Source organism: Anopheles stephensi, chromosome 2, assembly GCF_013141755.1.
Source record: "Anopheles stephensi strain Indian chromosome 2, UCI_ANSTEP_V1.0, whole genome shotgun sequence".
Classification (NCBI taxonomy): Eukaryota; Metazoa; Arthropoda; class Insecta; order Diptera; family Culicidae; genus Anopheles; species Anopheles stephensi.
Genome location: NC_050202.1, coordinates 70,684,184 through 70,698,725, shown reverse-complemented (window position 1 = coordinate 70,698,725; position 14,542 = coordinate 70,684,184). Strand labels below are relative to the sequence as shown.

The following is a 14,542-nucleotide window of genomic DNA, read 5'->3' as shown; positions in this document are numbered from 1 at the left end:
AATCCCAAGTTCTACATAACCTCAAACCGATTATTAGCCTGTGTAACATGTACCATGAAATATTGATGATTTAAAGCTAACTCTTCCGACGCTTCCACCCGTTCCTAACGCGAATCAACCGACAAAACGCGTCCGCAACGGGAAGAAGCGTGTTGAGAAATCACTCCAACTGACAGATGTCAAATTTGGATGAACCTTCCGAAACCTTGCCTAGAAGGAAGCACTTCAAAGTTATTTCATTTTGCAACGAATTCCAGCACTTCAGTGCGACTGAACTGCCGTGCCGGAAGGTGCTTTCATCTCGCACCCGTACAAACCCGCCGCTAATCGTTGTTTGAGAATCTTTGGTATTTTTCCTCCAACGGTCGGCACAGTCGGCTAAGTGAAAAAGGAATTATAGGCGGAGCAGCAAAGAAGCAAAAAAAAGGGCAGCACAGGAAAACTTTTGCAGACTGTCACAAATCAGGATCAACTTTTTCTATTGGGCTCCGAGCCGAGCCTGTGGTCTGATGTAGGCGGTTTTTTGCTCCTGTTGGGTGTTTGTTTATCGTGAGAAGCTCGCTGGAATTTCGCGAACATCCGTAGCTATTATCTGCTGTCATTTTGGGCTCCCCCAAACCAGCTTCAGCCAGGGAGATTGGGGAGCGCTTTTGATGCAAGTAGAAAATCCTAAAAATTACTTCCCTGCACGTAATGTACCTTCAATTATTGTATCATTTTTTTATCTCTACATCCTATACCTTATTATGCATTCCATCGGTTCTGTAGGTGGACTTGGTCTTGTAACGATGTCCTTTTTTGCCGTACTCGTTCCCTGCCAGCTCTAATGAAGGACCTGGTCGGATTCGGTGAAATAAGTTCATCTTTGTTTCGCACCTTTCTTTGAAGTGCCATTTTCACCTAGTTAAATTTAGTTATACCCAGTTTTTCGTTCTCTTTCGTCGTCCTTGTCATACTTTTTTTCCACCCTCTTCCACTTTCCTTGAAGCGAAACGATCTTCCTTCGTGGTACGTTGACGGTACGTAAATATTGGCAACATTGGATGAATTATTCACCGGGATGAAAACGTCTTCCGGCTTAATAGGTTTATTGATTAAATGATAAAAATAATCTCCGTTTAAGTGCAGCACAGCAGCATGGCCAGTGGCCATTATCCCTTGTTGCAAGTACGTTGGCGTTAGAAACCCGGAAAACCGGTAACCTGAGACGCCGGAAATGTAATAGCGAAAGGTTCAAATGTTTTCACCGGCGTTACCTAACCTAATTATATGGAGCAAACCGAAAGGTTATACAAGAACCGTCACGGATACCTTTACGACAGACAAACCCAACATCAGCCAAACCGAGGGCATCTTGTCGTGACTTCTCGTGAACAGTTTCACTGGTGGTCATGTCTAAAAAAGAAAAATACATGTCCTTTTGCTGACTTTGATTTGACTTTCAATAGGACCGAGGAATATCGAGTAAGACGACGAATGACGGAGGAAGCGAAACACCCGCCAACGCTTCCCGAATTCCCGAGGCCCAATGATTAAGCCGTATCAAGTTCAGTTTCGCTTAATCGTAGCCGGGCGCTGGAAACGTAAAAATACAAACCAAACGGGCGTGTTCTTCGTCTTACCTGTGTGTATTTTTTTACCTCTCCAATGGCCTTTCTTCATTAATCGATCGATACTAAGAACGGCACTCGGTAAGACTACACTGCGCGGATAAAAAAAGAAACCACCCCGAGAGGGCGGATGGAAAATGTGACCCCTGTAATTTTCCACCAAGCATATGTAATGCCCAACAGTATCCTCCCCCCGGGGTCGTATTACTAATCAATCGATCCGGATTCGGATGCGGAATGGGGAAAATTTAATTTAACTTATTATACCGTGCGGATACCTTGGTGCCGTGAAAATTCTACCCACGTAAAGCGGTCCCCCACAGCGGTGGGTGTCACAATCTCTTGGGGGCAGTACCTCATCATGCGATCAGCATCAGCATTTTGCTGCTGAATATTTCATCAACTTATATGACACAAACGAGGGCGAGGGCGCCTGGGAACACAAAACTTTGTCCTACCGCCACTACTAGTCCTTAGTTTATCAGCTTTTCCATGAATATCTCGCCGGTTAGTGCGTTTTTTTTTTCAACTTCGAGCTCTTGTTTTGTTTTTTTTTTCATACGCTTTCCCATCCCGTGGAAACAAAACACGGAAACTCTCGGTGAAAAAGGAAAGTTTTTAATTAACTATCCATAACTTGGGCGACAAATGGGTGAAGTTAGCGGCGCAAAGTACGTCATTTGCGACATGTGAAAATCACCTCCAGGCTTGTGAACGATCGGTACAGTATACGGAAAAAGGGCAAAAGAAAAAGTTACCGCAACAATTGACATACTACCAGGGTAAAGTGTGTGTGTGTGTGTGAGTTTTTATCATTATCCTGCAGTAATTGTTAGTCGTTGAATAGTGTCAAACAATTAGCCACTGGCACCTGTTGGAAGCGGTACTGCAAAACTTTTCGCTGTGTACTTTCTCAATTATCAACGATAATGGTGGAAAAGAGTTCGTGAGCTATGGAAAACTTCCAGTTATGCCATTCTTTGTTGTAAATGATGTGTTAATTTAACAGATTTTATAAAGAGTTCCTCAATTTTTCGCTCAACGATGTTTGACCCTCGTTCAAGTACGTCAAAGTCTTCTATCGACGTGTCTGCTCATGAAATATGGTGAATTAATGTACTTGCGTACCCTTCGTCAGCATGCAAAACTTGCCCAGTTTTTTTGGTGACAGACGTCTCTGGGGACTGGCCCACCAAGTTGGGCAGGGTTTTAGTTGATCTGAGATTCGTAGGCACAACCTCCAATCACGGGTGCGATTTTCCCACCGGGAGGCCAACATTACAAACTTCTTTTTTTCACCTGCGAACACAAACATGACCTTCAGGGAGGGTTGTTTATCCAAATTATGCTGTGGTCAACGTGAGGAAAAGGTAAAATAAAATCTCACCCGACAACATCATACCCACGGGGGTGTCAACTCCCCAACCGAGAGAGTCCTCTCCAACTCCTCAACAGCAATGGGTCCGGTCCGGAAAACAAATCCGTAACACGTGATGTGAACGCGTCGAGCATCATCAATCAGGATAAAAAACCGTTGCTGGCTCGTTGCTAGCAGCAACCTGGCTGCCCATTTTATTGAAGTAAAGTGGACTAACGATGGACGATGGAGAGTTTTAGCTACGCAGACAGTCCCATGTACTAATATCTACTCTGGGTCTGTTCTTTGTGGAGCTCGGCACAGGTGACAGGCGAAAAATATGATCAAATGAGCAATCGTTTTTCACACGAACATGGGGCTGCTGACACCGCGGCGGTGATGATGGGCCCGGTGATGTATGATTGTACGATTGTGTGAAAACACTGAGAAAATGGAATGCGATGATTCGTGCGGAAAACTCCACATCGGCGATCAAATGGTCCATAGAAAGCAACAACGGCATACGATAAAAAAAAAGACGACAACCACCACAAACGTGACAATCTATGGGTAGAAAATAAGGACGCCCCGTACAGCGTTCTGGTTTTTATTTGTCTGCTTGCTCTGTAGGAAAGAAGTGAAAACTAACTCAGGCTAGCCGGCTGAACGCCAACGGATGCAGCGAAACGATCTCAATTGGCTTGGCTACGGTCAGGTGGCATTGGCTCACAACCCGGGTGTGGGCTCAAATTTATCATACCCAGTCGGACGGATAACATGACGATAATGATCGCACCTTGTTGTATATGACCTGGCCAACAACAAATCGACCGTGAAGCCTCGGTGCATGCCATTGGCGTCGCTCGATGCGATTTAATGAGTGGCACGAGCACAAGAGTTATAGCTTAGTCGTTGTGGTACGGCCATGGTACACGCGTGTGAACAAAATAATAATTATTTTTGCATTTTTAACTGGCGTAAAACTGATGGGATTTCGTAGGAATTCTATGGAGAATTGTATTAGAAACCAGTTAGGATATAGCGAGCCTTGTTTTATCTGGAATCGATCTCATGTTCAAAATCCGACCAGCAAAAATAGCCTACTAAACTTAGTAGAAATAGAGGTTTAACTTAATAAAAACTACGATCTTAATAATAGCTAGCCGGCTGCATCACTGAGGCACTTTTTGAATATTAAGAGTTCATGAAATTCGTAGACTATTTTTTTAAAGATGTTTAAAACTCCGAAAACCCAGATTTCATCAACATTTTAGCTCTTTCTTATTTGGGTAACTGCTTATTGTTTGGCGGTCCGGTGGACGAGGCGACAGCGGCGCCGGTCTTCACACGGCAGGGCCGGGGTTCAAATCCCATCCAGACCGCCTCCCCGTAAGAAAGGCTGACTACTTTTCTACGGGTAAAATTAAGTCACAGAAAGCCAGAAATGGTAGGCCGAGACCTCTCGAGGCTGTAGTGCCACAGAAGAAGAAGAAGAAGCTTATTGTTTGTCCTTCTTCTTCTTTCTCTCTACAACTTCGAGATATCTCTTAGACTGCCAATTCTGGTTTCCTTGACTTGATTTTACCAATAGCCGAATAATCAGTACTGTGTCTTTTCTATTGTTCTTTGCTTCTCTCTCCCCAACTCTTTTCAGTTTTTCTAATTTCTACTTAATCTTTTTACAATCGTAGATCCAGTTTTTGTGTAAAGAGATATCGCAGCAGTAATATTTAGTGATTTTAGAAGGACTCCCTAGCGACGTGAATGGTTTGTATTATCAACTGTCACAATCGAGACTCTTCAACAATACATCCTGACCTTCCTTACTATACGAATAATAAGCTGTAACAACAAATTACACAAAGTAATTTGATTGCATGTTTTTCACCCGTTTAAACAAATTCCCTTTGGCTCGCTTCCGGGTTTTGGGTAATTCAATTTTACCAGCGTGCAAACCGTATCTCGCGCATCACAACTAATACCAATATTGCTTAAGTGCTACCACCATTCAACATTGCCTACCGTGGTGGTCATATCCATACTTTTAAATCCCAAATCAATGCTACCGCGCGCATAAACGGTGTTCGCAGACACCAGATTGCAAAAATCGCATGTAAAAATGGGTGGAAAATTTGACTTTTTGTGTTGCCTCCAGAGCGTTCATAAAGAGCGGGCCCAGCCTAACGATGCCTGACGAGCGAGCGATGATAATATTTTAGCCCCTCTCGGAAGGTTTTTTGCCCTTGGCAGGCCTCTCTGTTTTTACTTTGCTTTCCGGTGTGCCAACCGGCGGCTGTTTTGCCCAAGGTGATCACTTTGAGCGGCTTTATCTGCCCACCGTCCGTTCCTTCACACTAGAAACCGTGGCTTCCCGTTTGTCAGGTTTATTAGGGACACAGACAAAATCTCGGCCCGAAAACGAAATATGATAACGTGCGGACGACTCATATTTTCAGATGTATTTGCTTTCGCTTACTACCGTCCACTAGCTATCGTATGTTCTTAGTGTATAAGGCAAGAAGGGCGTTAGAAATTAAGGAACAAAAAAAAGAAGATCCGAAGCATGAAAGGACCACGAAATAAATGTATTTGAGCAGCGAACAAATTGAAAGTATAGTGAAATTAAAGGATCAAGAAACACTGGCGATTCATGACCACGGCCGGTATGGATCTTTTGCTTGGGGGTGTTTGGTTTTCTTACTTCGATGGTTTCATTTAATTTCTCAATCTGGTTGTATAAACACATTATACCATCTGGCCCGTACTTACGGGTCTGTGTGGTTTAGATAAGGGGGTTTGGTAGTTATGCTAAACTCGATACAGCTTCGCTCAACAATTAAAGGTTTATCGGAAAACGAAATTCACCCCACCAAACACTGGTTCCATATTCATAAATGCAGATAAAAGATAGCAAAGTGGCAACGGCACCATTGGCTTCGCTTTGAGTGTGTGGTTTACCTTTTTAAATACCCTTAGTAAAAGCATCCTAACCAACTGCCAATGAATAACAAATGAAGATGGTTCTGAGAAGCGAACGAAGATTTTTGGCAAAAGAATTCACAAAACGCACGGGTTTTTTTTTCTATGAATGTGTAATGAAAGGAAAGAAATACAAAGTTTGGCGAAATGCCACGGGGACACCAGTCAATGTCTGATGATGTGGGCAATTGAACCATATCTATATTTTGAGTTTAATTTGAAATTTGATCTTATTTGAATTAGCTACACCATCCAATCTAAAACCTACTGGCAAACATTTCAATACTTCAGAAGACAAATCGATCGATTGATATTGTTTTTTTGAATTTCAATTTATTGTTTTACAGAACGGAAAACCTTATTAAACCATCCTGATCCAGATAAACGAGCAAACAATTACACACGTGTACACACGCACCAAAAAATCAATGTTTTCACATCACGAACAGATTAGCTTTTGATAACATTTGCAAACAATCGATTCCCGGCGGGCCTGGAATCGCCGTGCACGGGTAAGGAATTTTCTCCGGTATTTGTGCCGTACGCCTGAAATTCTAATGATATTAACCACAAGACACAACGCTCCCGGGTTTCCAAAAATAAAAAATTCAATCCAACTGGCAAGCCTTGTAACAATCGTACGAGTCCTACCATCATCTACCAGGCATCGCTATCGATTGCTCGCTGATTCGCTTAATCTCCCGTGAGCCGAAAGGAAGCCAGATAATGATGATGGTACCAGGCAGCGGAAGCAAGGTAGCAATATCAATCGGAAGTAGCGCGAGGGTTTTCCATAATCATTACGTTATTGATTTTATTACATCTTTTCCGATTTTGCCGGCACACACCGGGAACTTCGGTGCCGAACACCACCAACACGGTCGTTTTTCATCGCCATGTCGTCGGTGACTCTGCCGTACGGAACGTTCCGGGCACAGCTAAAAGCGTACGAGCCGAAGTGCTGGAAGAGTCTGTGTAACATATCGTGGCAGCAAACCCGGAACCACCCAACTACCGCCGAGATAATGTGTTGCCCTTGCGGAAACGGAACGGAAATATTATAATATAATCAACCGCGAATCGAAGAAAAACATTCGGCTCCGCAATCTGGCACTGGATGGTCGGGCTGGTGAAGAGGTGGTATTTGACTTACGCCCGCGTCTAGGCAACGGTTTAGGTAGCGCCCATAGTGAAATAGTGTTCACATTATTTATGTGCATGTTGTTTGCTTGTACCCAATCGCCGCCTCGTTACTTTCATCCTGCTGAGCTGCATCAAGCAATGGCGAGCACATGCAAATCCTACTGCACCAAACAACCGTACTGAATATTGTGACAGCGTCTATTCGGTGCCGGTTTGTAAACTATCCCGTGTGTTAGCTTTATTTGGCGTGGCATAAAAAAAACGACACCACACGACGCTACGTATCGCTGCAAAATCTGACAGTTGTAATGTAAACAGTCTCTCGTGACTTCAATGGAAAACGACGGCCATTGTGTATGCAGAGCGTGGCGTAGTAGTAGTAGTATGACATTTTCAACCGACTGTTACGGGAGCAAGATGCAATAAATTGTGATAATTTTTTCTTTAAATTAAATAAAATGAAAGCTCTCTCTGGTTGTACACTTCTCATAGTACGCCTGCGGTTTGTGGTTCGTGCTGATAACGCGTTGGTCCTTGGATGCTATCACTATCCACACAGGATCCTCCAGTTTTTCCACTACTCTTTATTACTACTCCTTAACGCAAGTAAAAAAATGGAAAACGAGAAGCCTTCCGTTACTGAATCGTGCCTTGTCGCGTTACATGACCTGCACCGGCACGTTTCGGAAGGCCTCCGGTACCTCGAAACGAGCCAACGTAATTGAAATGGATGTCTCAAAGTGATTAATGCGATTAACATAATTGCACAGAAATAGCGGCGACTTAATTGTGAACCCAACCAACGCACGAATCACCGACCGACCCGGTAGAAACTGAGAGGTAAAAAACCCGACCTGGTCTTCGTGTTCCAGAGCACACCACACGCTACGCTTCATTTCAATTTCTTGGTCAAATTTCCTGGCTCCTTCCCATCTCCGGATTAATCAGTGAAGATGTTCAAAACTGTTCTTCGCACCGGGGAAAAACACACGCCTTCTCTGGATTATTTCGCCACTCTCTGGCAAACGCCCTCACCGCCGGTTCAGGTTGATGATTTACGACGCTAGCTCTCACCTTTCCGACTGCCAACCGGAGCCTTTGGGTTGTGGGGGGTTTTCCCTTTTTTATACTTTTTGGGGTGGGTTCTGAAATACAAAACCAGATACACGCTCCAGCAAAAGCAAACTTTCTAGACAAACAAATATTCGCACCTCGAAGCACATCCCAACCCCTTTTTTTCGGCGCTTTGCTCGGTTTGGAAGGTGTTGTTGCTTCAAGCGAGATGTATGTGTTTACATATATCATACTTTGATTTCATACTTTGCTGCAAATCGGTATACTTTGGCGCTAGTCAATCAAGTGTACGAGAGCTGGCTGGAAGATGAAAGGCTGGGCGGTAACTTATGGGTTTAATTGAAACGTTGTCTTTAATTTGTTTGGGAGTTATTTAACTTTTAGCATATGACGTGTAAATCGTAATATAAAATAAATATTCTTCATTGGGATGCTGTGCTTGTGTGGAGGTTAAAACATTAATTTCGAATGGGGTAAAAAGGTTGGGAAAAAGATAGAATGGAGCGGTCTGGTGGCCGCGGCGATAATGGGTCCGGTCTTAACACGGCAGGACCGGGGTTCAAACTCGTCCAGCAACAAGCAGACCATATTTTCTATATAAAAAATGTCTTGAAAAATGCGACATATTTTAAACGATAATATTTGACTTGTTATTCACTTAACGTTTTTTTTTTTGATCGGCCCTTTTTTGGTCAACATTAAGATAAAATTTGGAAACAGAAACCGGTATTGTAACAACCTAAAGTTAGTTACACGACTCTTTTGAAGCTACCCTCAAGCGCTATAATGCAGTACACAATTCTTCAAAATGTCTGAGTACTCTTCACGAGTATTTTATTTATTTTTCAAATATTGTATATGATCCGTAGGGTGGATTCGATTCTCCTTTTTTTCTTCAGTTCTTTTCTCAGAAGCAATCTTTTCTGCTACGGTTTCTGGTACGTTTTAGATCATTATCTTTGCTGGAATACCCACTTTGATGGCAATTAATTCACATCAAAACGGAAATACCCAGGAGGCAATACTTCGTCAAGTGGTTCAATGCAATCCTGCTGGTGTATAGCAACTGGTACGAGATAAATTAGTCCCATATCGAGGACGATAACCAGAACTAGATGGAGATAACTCACATGAATCTCTTGTTTGACAAACGATTCAACATTCGAATATTGTTACAAGAAAATATTCATACACTCGTTAATTCTGACATCGGTATCGGACACTGATATTTTACTGTGCACCCTCATAGCAATATCAATTTTTAATATCTTTTCATATCGGTTCCCGTCATCGGTTGGTTTGGTTTACGCTAAGTTGTGAGTTTTAAGCGAAATAAAAATCTCCGATACAAAATTCATACGAAGGACAGGACTAATCCTGCAAATGAGGCCAATCGATTGACTGCTGCCGGCCGGGGCGGGCAGGCTGGTTGCTACGAAATTCATACACAGTTGCACGCCCCGGGGGGGGGGGGGGGGGGGGGAGGTTCTACGGTGCAATTGCTAGCGTTCAACTGTTGATCATACTCAATCCTAACGATTGGTTTCACACACCAGATACCTGATGCATGTCCTGCTTGGTAGATTTGCATTCTATCCCTCGGAGAACGTATGCATTCGCACGGCGTGGCTTTTCGTTCGGTTCAATTACTTATCGATTTTCTTTTACATGCCTCGTAAGCTAAACTAGGCGAATCATTTTGTCTGACGTATTATGAATGGTGTACGTAGACAACGTAGGGCTGAGCTTAGGGGTTGAAAGCAACGCATTTGCAACATGTGTCCTGAGGGCTGCTGAAGACGGTTTTCGATGTCACTACATTGATATCTGCTAATGTTACCAGGGAACTTTTTAATGAGTGTTATCGTCATCACGAATACAGCCACATCAAACCTCCCTGAAACTGTGCAACAAATTGGGCTATTATAAGAAACCTCCGGGAAGCATTCAGACCGCGAATCGCTTTTTTTTGTCAAACCGACGGTAATGAAAACATCCTCAACTGTTCGCGTCCACCGTACGCAATCACACCACTGGCAGCAGCAGCACTTTCACACTAATCCAATTTATCTTTCTTCTGTGAAGCATGCAGGAATGGTTGGTTTGGTCACCTGCGGCAACGACTCCCATCTTATCCATTTACTGCACATGTCCGTAGACGACGGATGACGGCGACGACGATGACGAGCAGGAAGTGACAACGACCCGGAGCAAAACCGACAGAATGTCACCAATGTCAACCACGTTTTATGGCCAACGGAAGAATGCACTGGGCAGGTTCGGCTGTTCGGTACTGGCACTGATCACTTCCTGGAACTGGCGGTTTCATTACAAGTTATTTGTGCGTTTAGCAGGAAAAAATTTACAGCCTTCGTTGCTCACAAGGGTTTGAAGTTTACGTAACGTACCAGACACTCGACACTAAAATAAAAACACACACACACACACGCGTTACCTTTAAAACCCGATCGGAGAATATTCATGATCGAGATGTTTTGTAACTAGACACTCGCCACAATCGATCATGACAAACAGCATTTTCTTAGTGCATTAGTCAAGAGTTTTCCGACACCCCGACACATAATTTTGTTTTTCCTCACACACTTGCGCAATGATCGGTGCGATGGCGAAGGCCCACAGCGCTACATAACCTTGCGCAATTGTCAACTGACCACCATTTTGCATTTATGCACACATTTCTGAAGCAATTTATGTATCGATTTCAAATAAACAGGAGCTTTTGGAAATGGCTGTGTTTTCGGACTCCGCTTGACGCGAAGAAACAAAAACGGATGTCTTCATCACCGTAAGCTGGTGAATTACATGAAACATACCGTGCGGACGTGTGAAGCTAGGCACAAAAGAGTTTCAAACCTTCGCTCGAATAATTACCACTAATTTAATTTATGAACACCATCACGCTGCACCATATCCACACACAAACACTGGTTCGATTTTCGAGAGCTATTTTTATTAAGAACTCAATACGGGTGGTAAAGAAGAAGAAAAAAACACCAGCACCACTATACAGCACACAAGGACACGAGGTAATGCGGAAAATTCATCATCTCGAACGGCGGACGAATGATCGACGGACAGGAAGTACTTGAAATTCGATAGCCGTCCACCTCGATTGCCCTTTTGCCTGGCCAGCACCAACACTATCGAACCGTTGATCAATGACCGATCTTGAACTGGTGGAACGATCACCCTTTGGACATTCTCCCACGGGCATGATCTCAACGGGAAGAGATTTTCCGAGTAGAAACATCACACATATTAGATGGGTTACATGCAAATAATATACTTTACAGGATGGACAGTTGACACATTCTCATTCAACCTTAACCTTACAAACGTGCTAATGAATCAACAACTATGAACACAACCACACCTTGGATACTCACTTTGGAACATTGAAAGATCACTTTTTAAACTTGGCTGCATTGCTTCGCACACTTGCGTTGGCGTCTTTCACCACTAGAATCATTCTGAATTCCACTAACCGTACAAGAATCACTATATTTCCATCCTTTCTCTTTATCAATTTTTGCTGGTAAATTAGGCAACTTCAAATTATCACACCAAGTGCACCACGAGCACCGCTTTCCTGCGTAGCATCGTACATTGGAGGCAAAGATCCTGCAAATCCTTACAACAAACACATACACACACCCACTAAAACGTCACACACACACGAACACGCGCACACACACACACCTACAGTCAGCAAGCAATTGTTCCAGTGCAAGCTCATTGATCCCACGTCCCGGTTGATCGGACACCGGGGATGATACTCCAGCGCAACGGGTCCGGTTACTTAACGGCATGGAATTTGGCACAGTACTGAAACGATACGGAACGGTCGTACACAGTAACTCACCAGCTCGGTCGACCGAAACTCCCGAACGCTGGTTGGGAGAAATTGCGACGACTCACCACCCTCGGTTCGTCTGTGCCGTGGTGAGTTTAGCCGAGACACACGTTTGCACGATTTCCCGCCAGCGCCTTGGCAACGGCAACAAACCGACGTGTGTGGTTAAAAATTTGAATTTCTGTCCCGCTGTTCGGAAAAGTTCGTGTTGGTGTATGCTACAGAGCGAAACGTTTGCGGATTGAAGGAAGGGTGAAATTGTGCTCAGAAAGCAAGGGATTAGCTGGTGACGGTAGACATATTGATATTCAAAACCCCACGCGTGGAACGTAAACGATTGAAAACGTTTCAAACTTTGTGCTTTAGGTTTCATTCTTTCCCGGCAACAAAGAATTTGGCGCAATCTTGAGCCATGCAGCAAAAATGAGTTATTCCAAGCCTACAGTTGAACGACAGCCAGAATAGAAAAGTTCAATAATATAATTCATTAAGCACGCCCCTCGGGATGCCTGCTCGGATGCCTACCTGAGCACGATATCAAAGCGATGGAAATTATGACCCCAGAAATTATAAGTAATGGAGCGGGCGTAAAACTTTTCACACCATTATTTAGTGTGCTTCGTGTGGTTGAGCGCACGTCAGCCAAAGTCACCGGCTGCAAAATTGTGCGCCTGTTTTAACCGCAACCGGGGGCCAGTAATGGTAGGATCAAAGTTTACGATCATCTTGGACCAACTCGGGCACAACACAGCCGTGGAAGTGCAAATGAAGAGACACAGTTCCGTTCGTGCCGAAAAACTTTTCCCAATTGAATCAAAGCGGCCGCTTCCGTTGGCAGGAGCATGGAAATGGGAAAGTTTCCACCCAAACGATGCTGATGAGGCTGATGGGTGAATCGTGTGTGGGATTTATGCAGTTTTTTTGTCCATGCACACCCACCGGATGCAAATTATAGTAGACGGACATTTGTGACACTCTGTCATTGAGAAAGTTTTCTTTGGCACGCAGGAAGGTGTTGAAACCAGGCAAAAGGGCACAACCAGCCATAAGTACGTGTATAATTTGTAAAACTTAATTTACTTCCTGTCTGGTAACTGATCCGCTCGGACACTAGGAGCTTCTTCGCCCAAGCTATAATTGCTTCCGCTGCAAAATGACACACACATTGCTTCAGAGCCTGAGTGGGATGGAACCAAACCGAAAAACTGAATGCTTTATCAAATTTTTGTCCTCACCAATTGGCGCTCTCCAGCAAACTCGTCCCCAGTCGGGACCCTGTATCACTATATCGAACGAGATTTTCGGCAACTAGCAACTAGCTTCGGTGTGTGTTTTGGCTGGCAGCTAAATCTATGCGGACGTATCCTGTATCCTTCCCGTGTGACAACTCCACTAGATTGAAACGGAGTGACAGATGCAATTTTATTATTTTTGTTCGTTTCCTGCATTTATCCTACGCCTGCCGACGATCCGTAACGACGCGAAACGCTGGCACCGTACCAAGCTAATTCAGCGGAAAAGTGGTATACGAAACCAACATAGACACTCCCGGTAGAATTACCTAAAAGCACGTTTTGCAAAAACAGTAAACAAAACAATGGTAGAAAAACTATCAAAAACTTTCGCGCTATCGGCCTCGGTCCCAGCCAACTACTAGCGCCGCTAGTAGCAGAGCAGAGTTTCCTATCAATGGCCACGTATCTGAACTGTGTGTAGTGCCCGAAACCAAACACTCACGTGCCTTCGCTGTTTGGTTGCAGCAGGAAAACTAAACATCCTGTTGCCCTCTGCACATTCGACGGTGGTTTGCTGTAAGTTGCAACACTCATAAAACTCAGACAATTCTACTGCCTGCACATTTCGTCTAGCTTTATTTTTCATATGTTTTGGAGTCAGTAAAATAGGACAATAAACGAAAGCTTATTTTTACACAAAACAACTAGCAGAGCTTAGGCTTTTGTACGTGAAATAAGACTCGCTAGGGAGCACGCTCTTCTTTAAATGGAATTTGATTAGAGTCTAATGTCCGGTAAGCCTAGAACTTCCTTAGGATCAAACAGTAAACGAAAGGAAAATCCTTCCGCAAAGATGGATCCCCTACTCATCCCATAATCATATCAGGTTATCTAAAATGTCAATCAAATAAAAGTCAAAAGGTACGCGCAGCAGATATCACCCTTTTTTTGTTGGTCACCTGTTTTGTTGTACATACGGGGATGCTTACGAAAGCAATCAATCTTTAATCATGGAAACTTTTCCACGCCGCAAATACTTTGAGAAGATCCTTTCATATCCTTTCAGTTAAAAAAAATCCTTTAATTGACAGCATTGGTCTTCCTTCTAAACTGTCAATGATTAATTGCACCTGTGGTTAGTTGATTGGCAATTATGAAGGGAAGTATAAAGCTCATTTTAGTCTGTTTTGTTCTAGTGACTTCAAGATAAATTATTTTTGATTTAGAATAAATATTGATGTTGGACATTTGGGATTAGCTATTTGCTGAC

The 14,542-nt window shown here is 43.5% G+C and overlaps 1 protein-coding gene across 12 annotated transcripts in view; it reads right to left on the bottom strand.

Annotated features, from left to right (window-relative positions):
* Window positions 1-12,011, bottom strand: part of LOC118504624 — a 102,977-nt gene extending 90,966 nt beyond the window's left edge. For 8 of the 12 annotated variants that reach the window (XM_036039313.1, XM_036039323.1, XM_036039327.1 and 5 more), the window contains exon 1: window positions 11,571-12,011. The gene's annotated coding sequence lies outside the window, so the exon portion shown is untranslated. Of the gene's footprint in view, window positions 1-9,723; window positions 9,742-10,618; window positions 10,655-11,570 lie in introns of those variants that run through there. The other 4 variants (XM_036039315.1, XM_036039317.1, XM_036039316.1 and 1 more) reach the window with 4 other exon arrangements.
* Window positions 12,012-14,542: the final 2,531 nt, after the last annotated feature.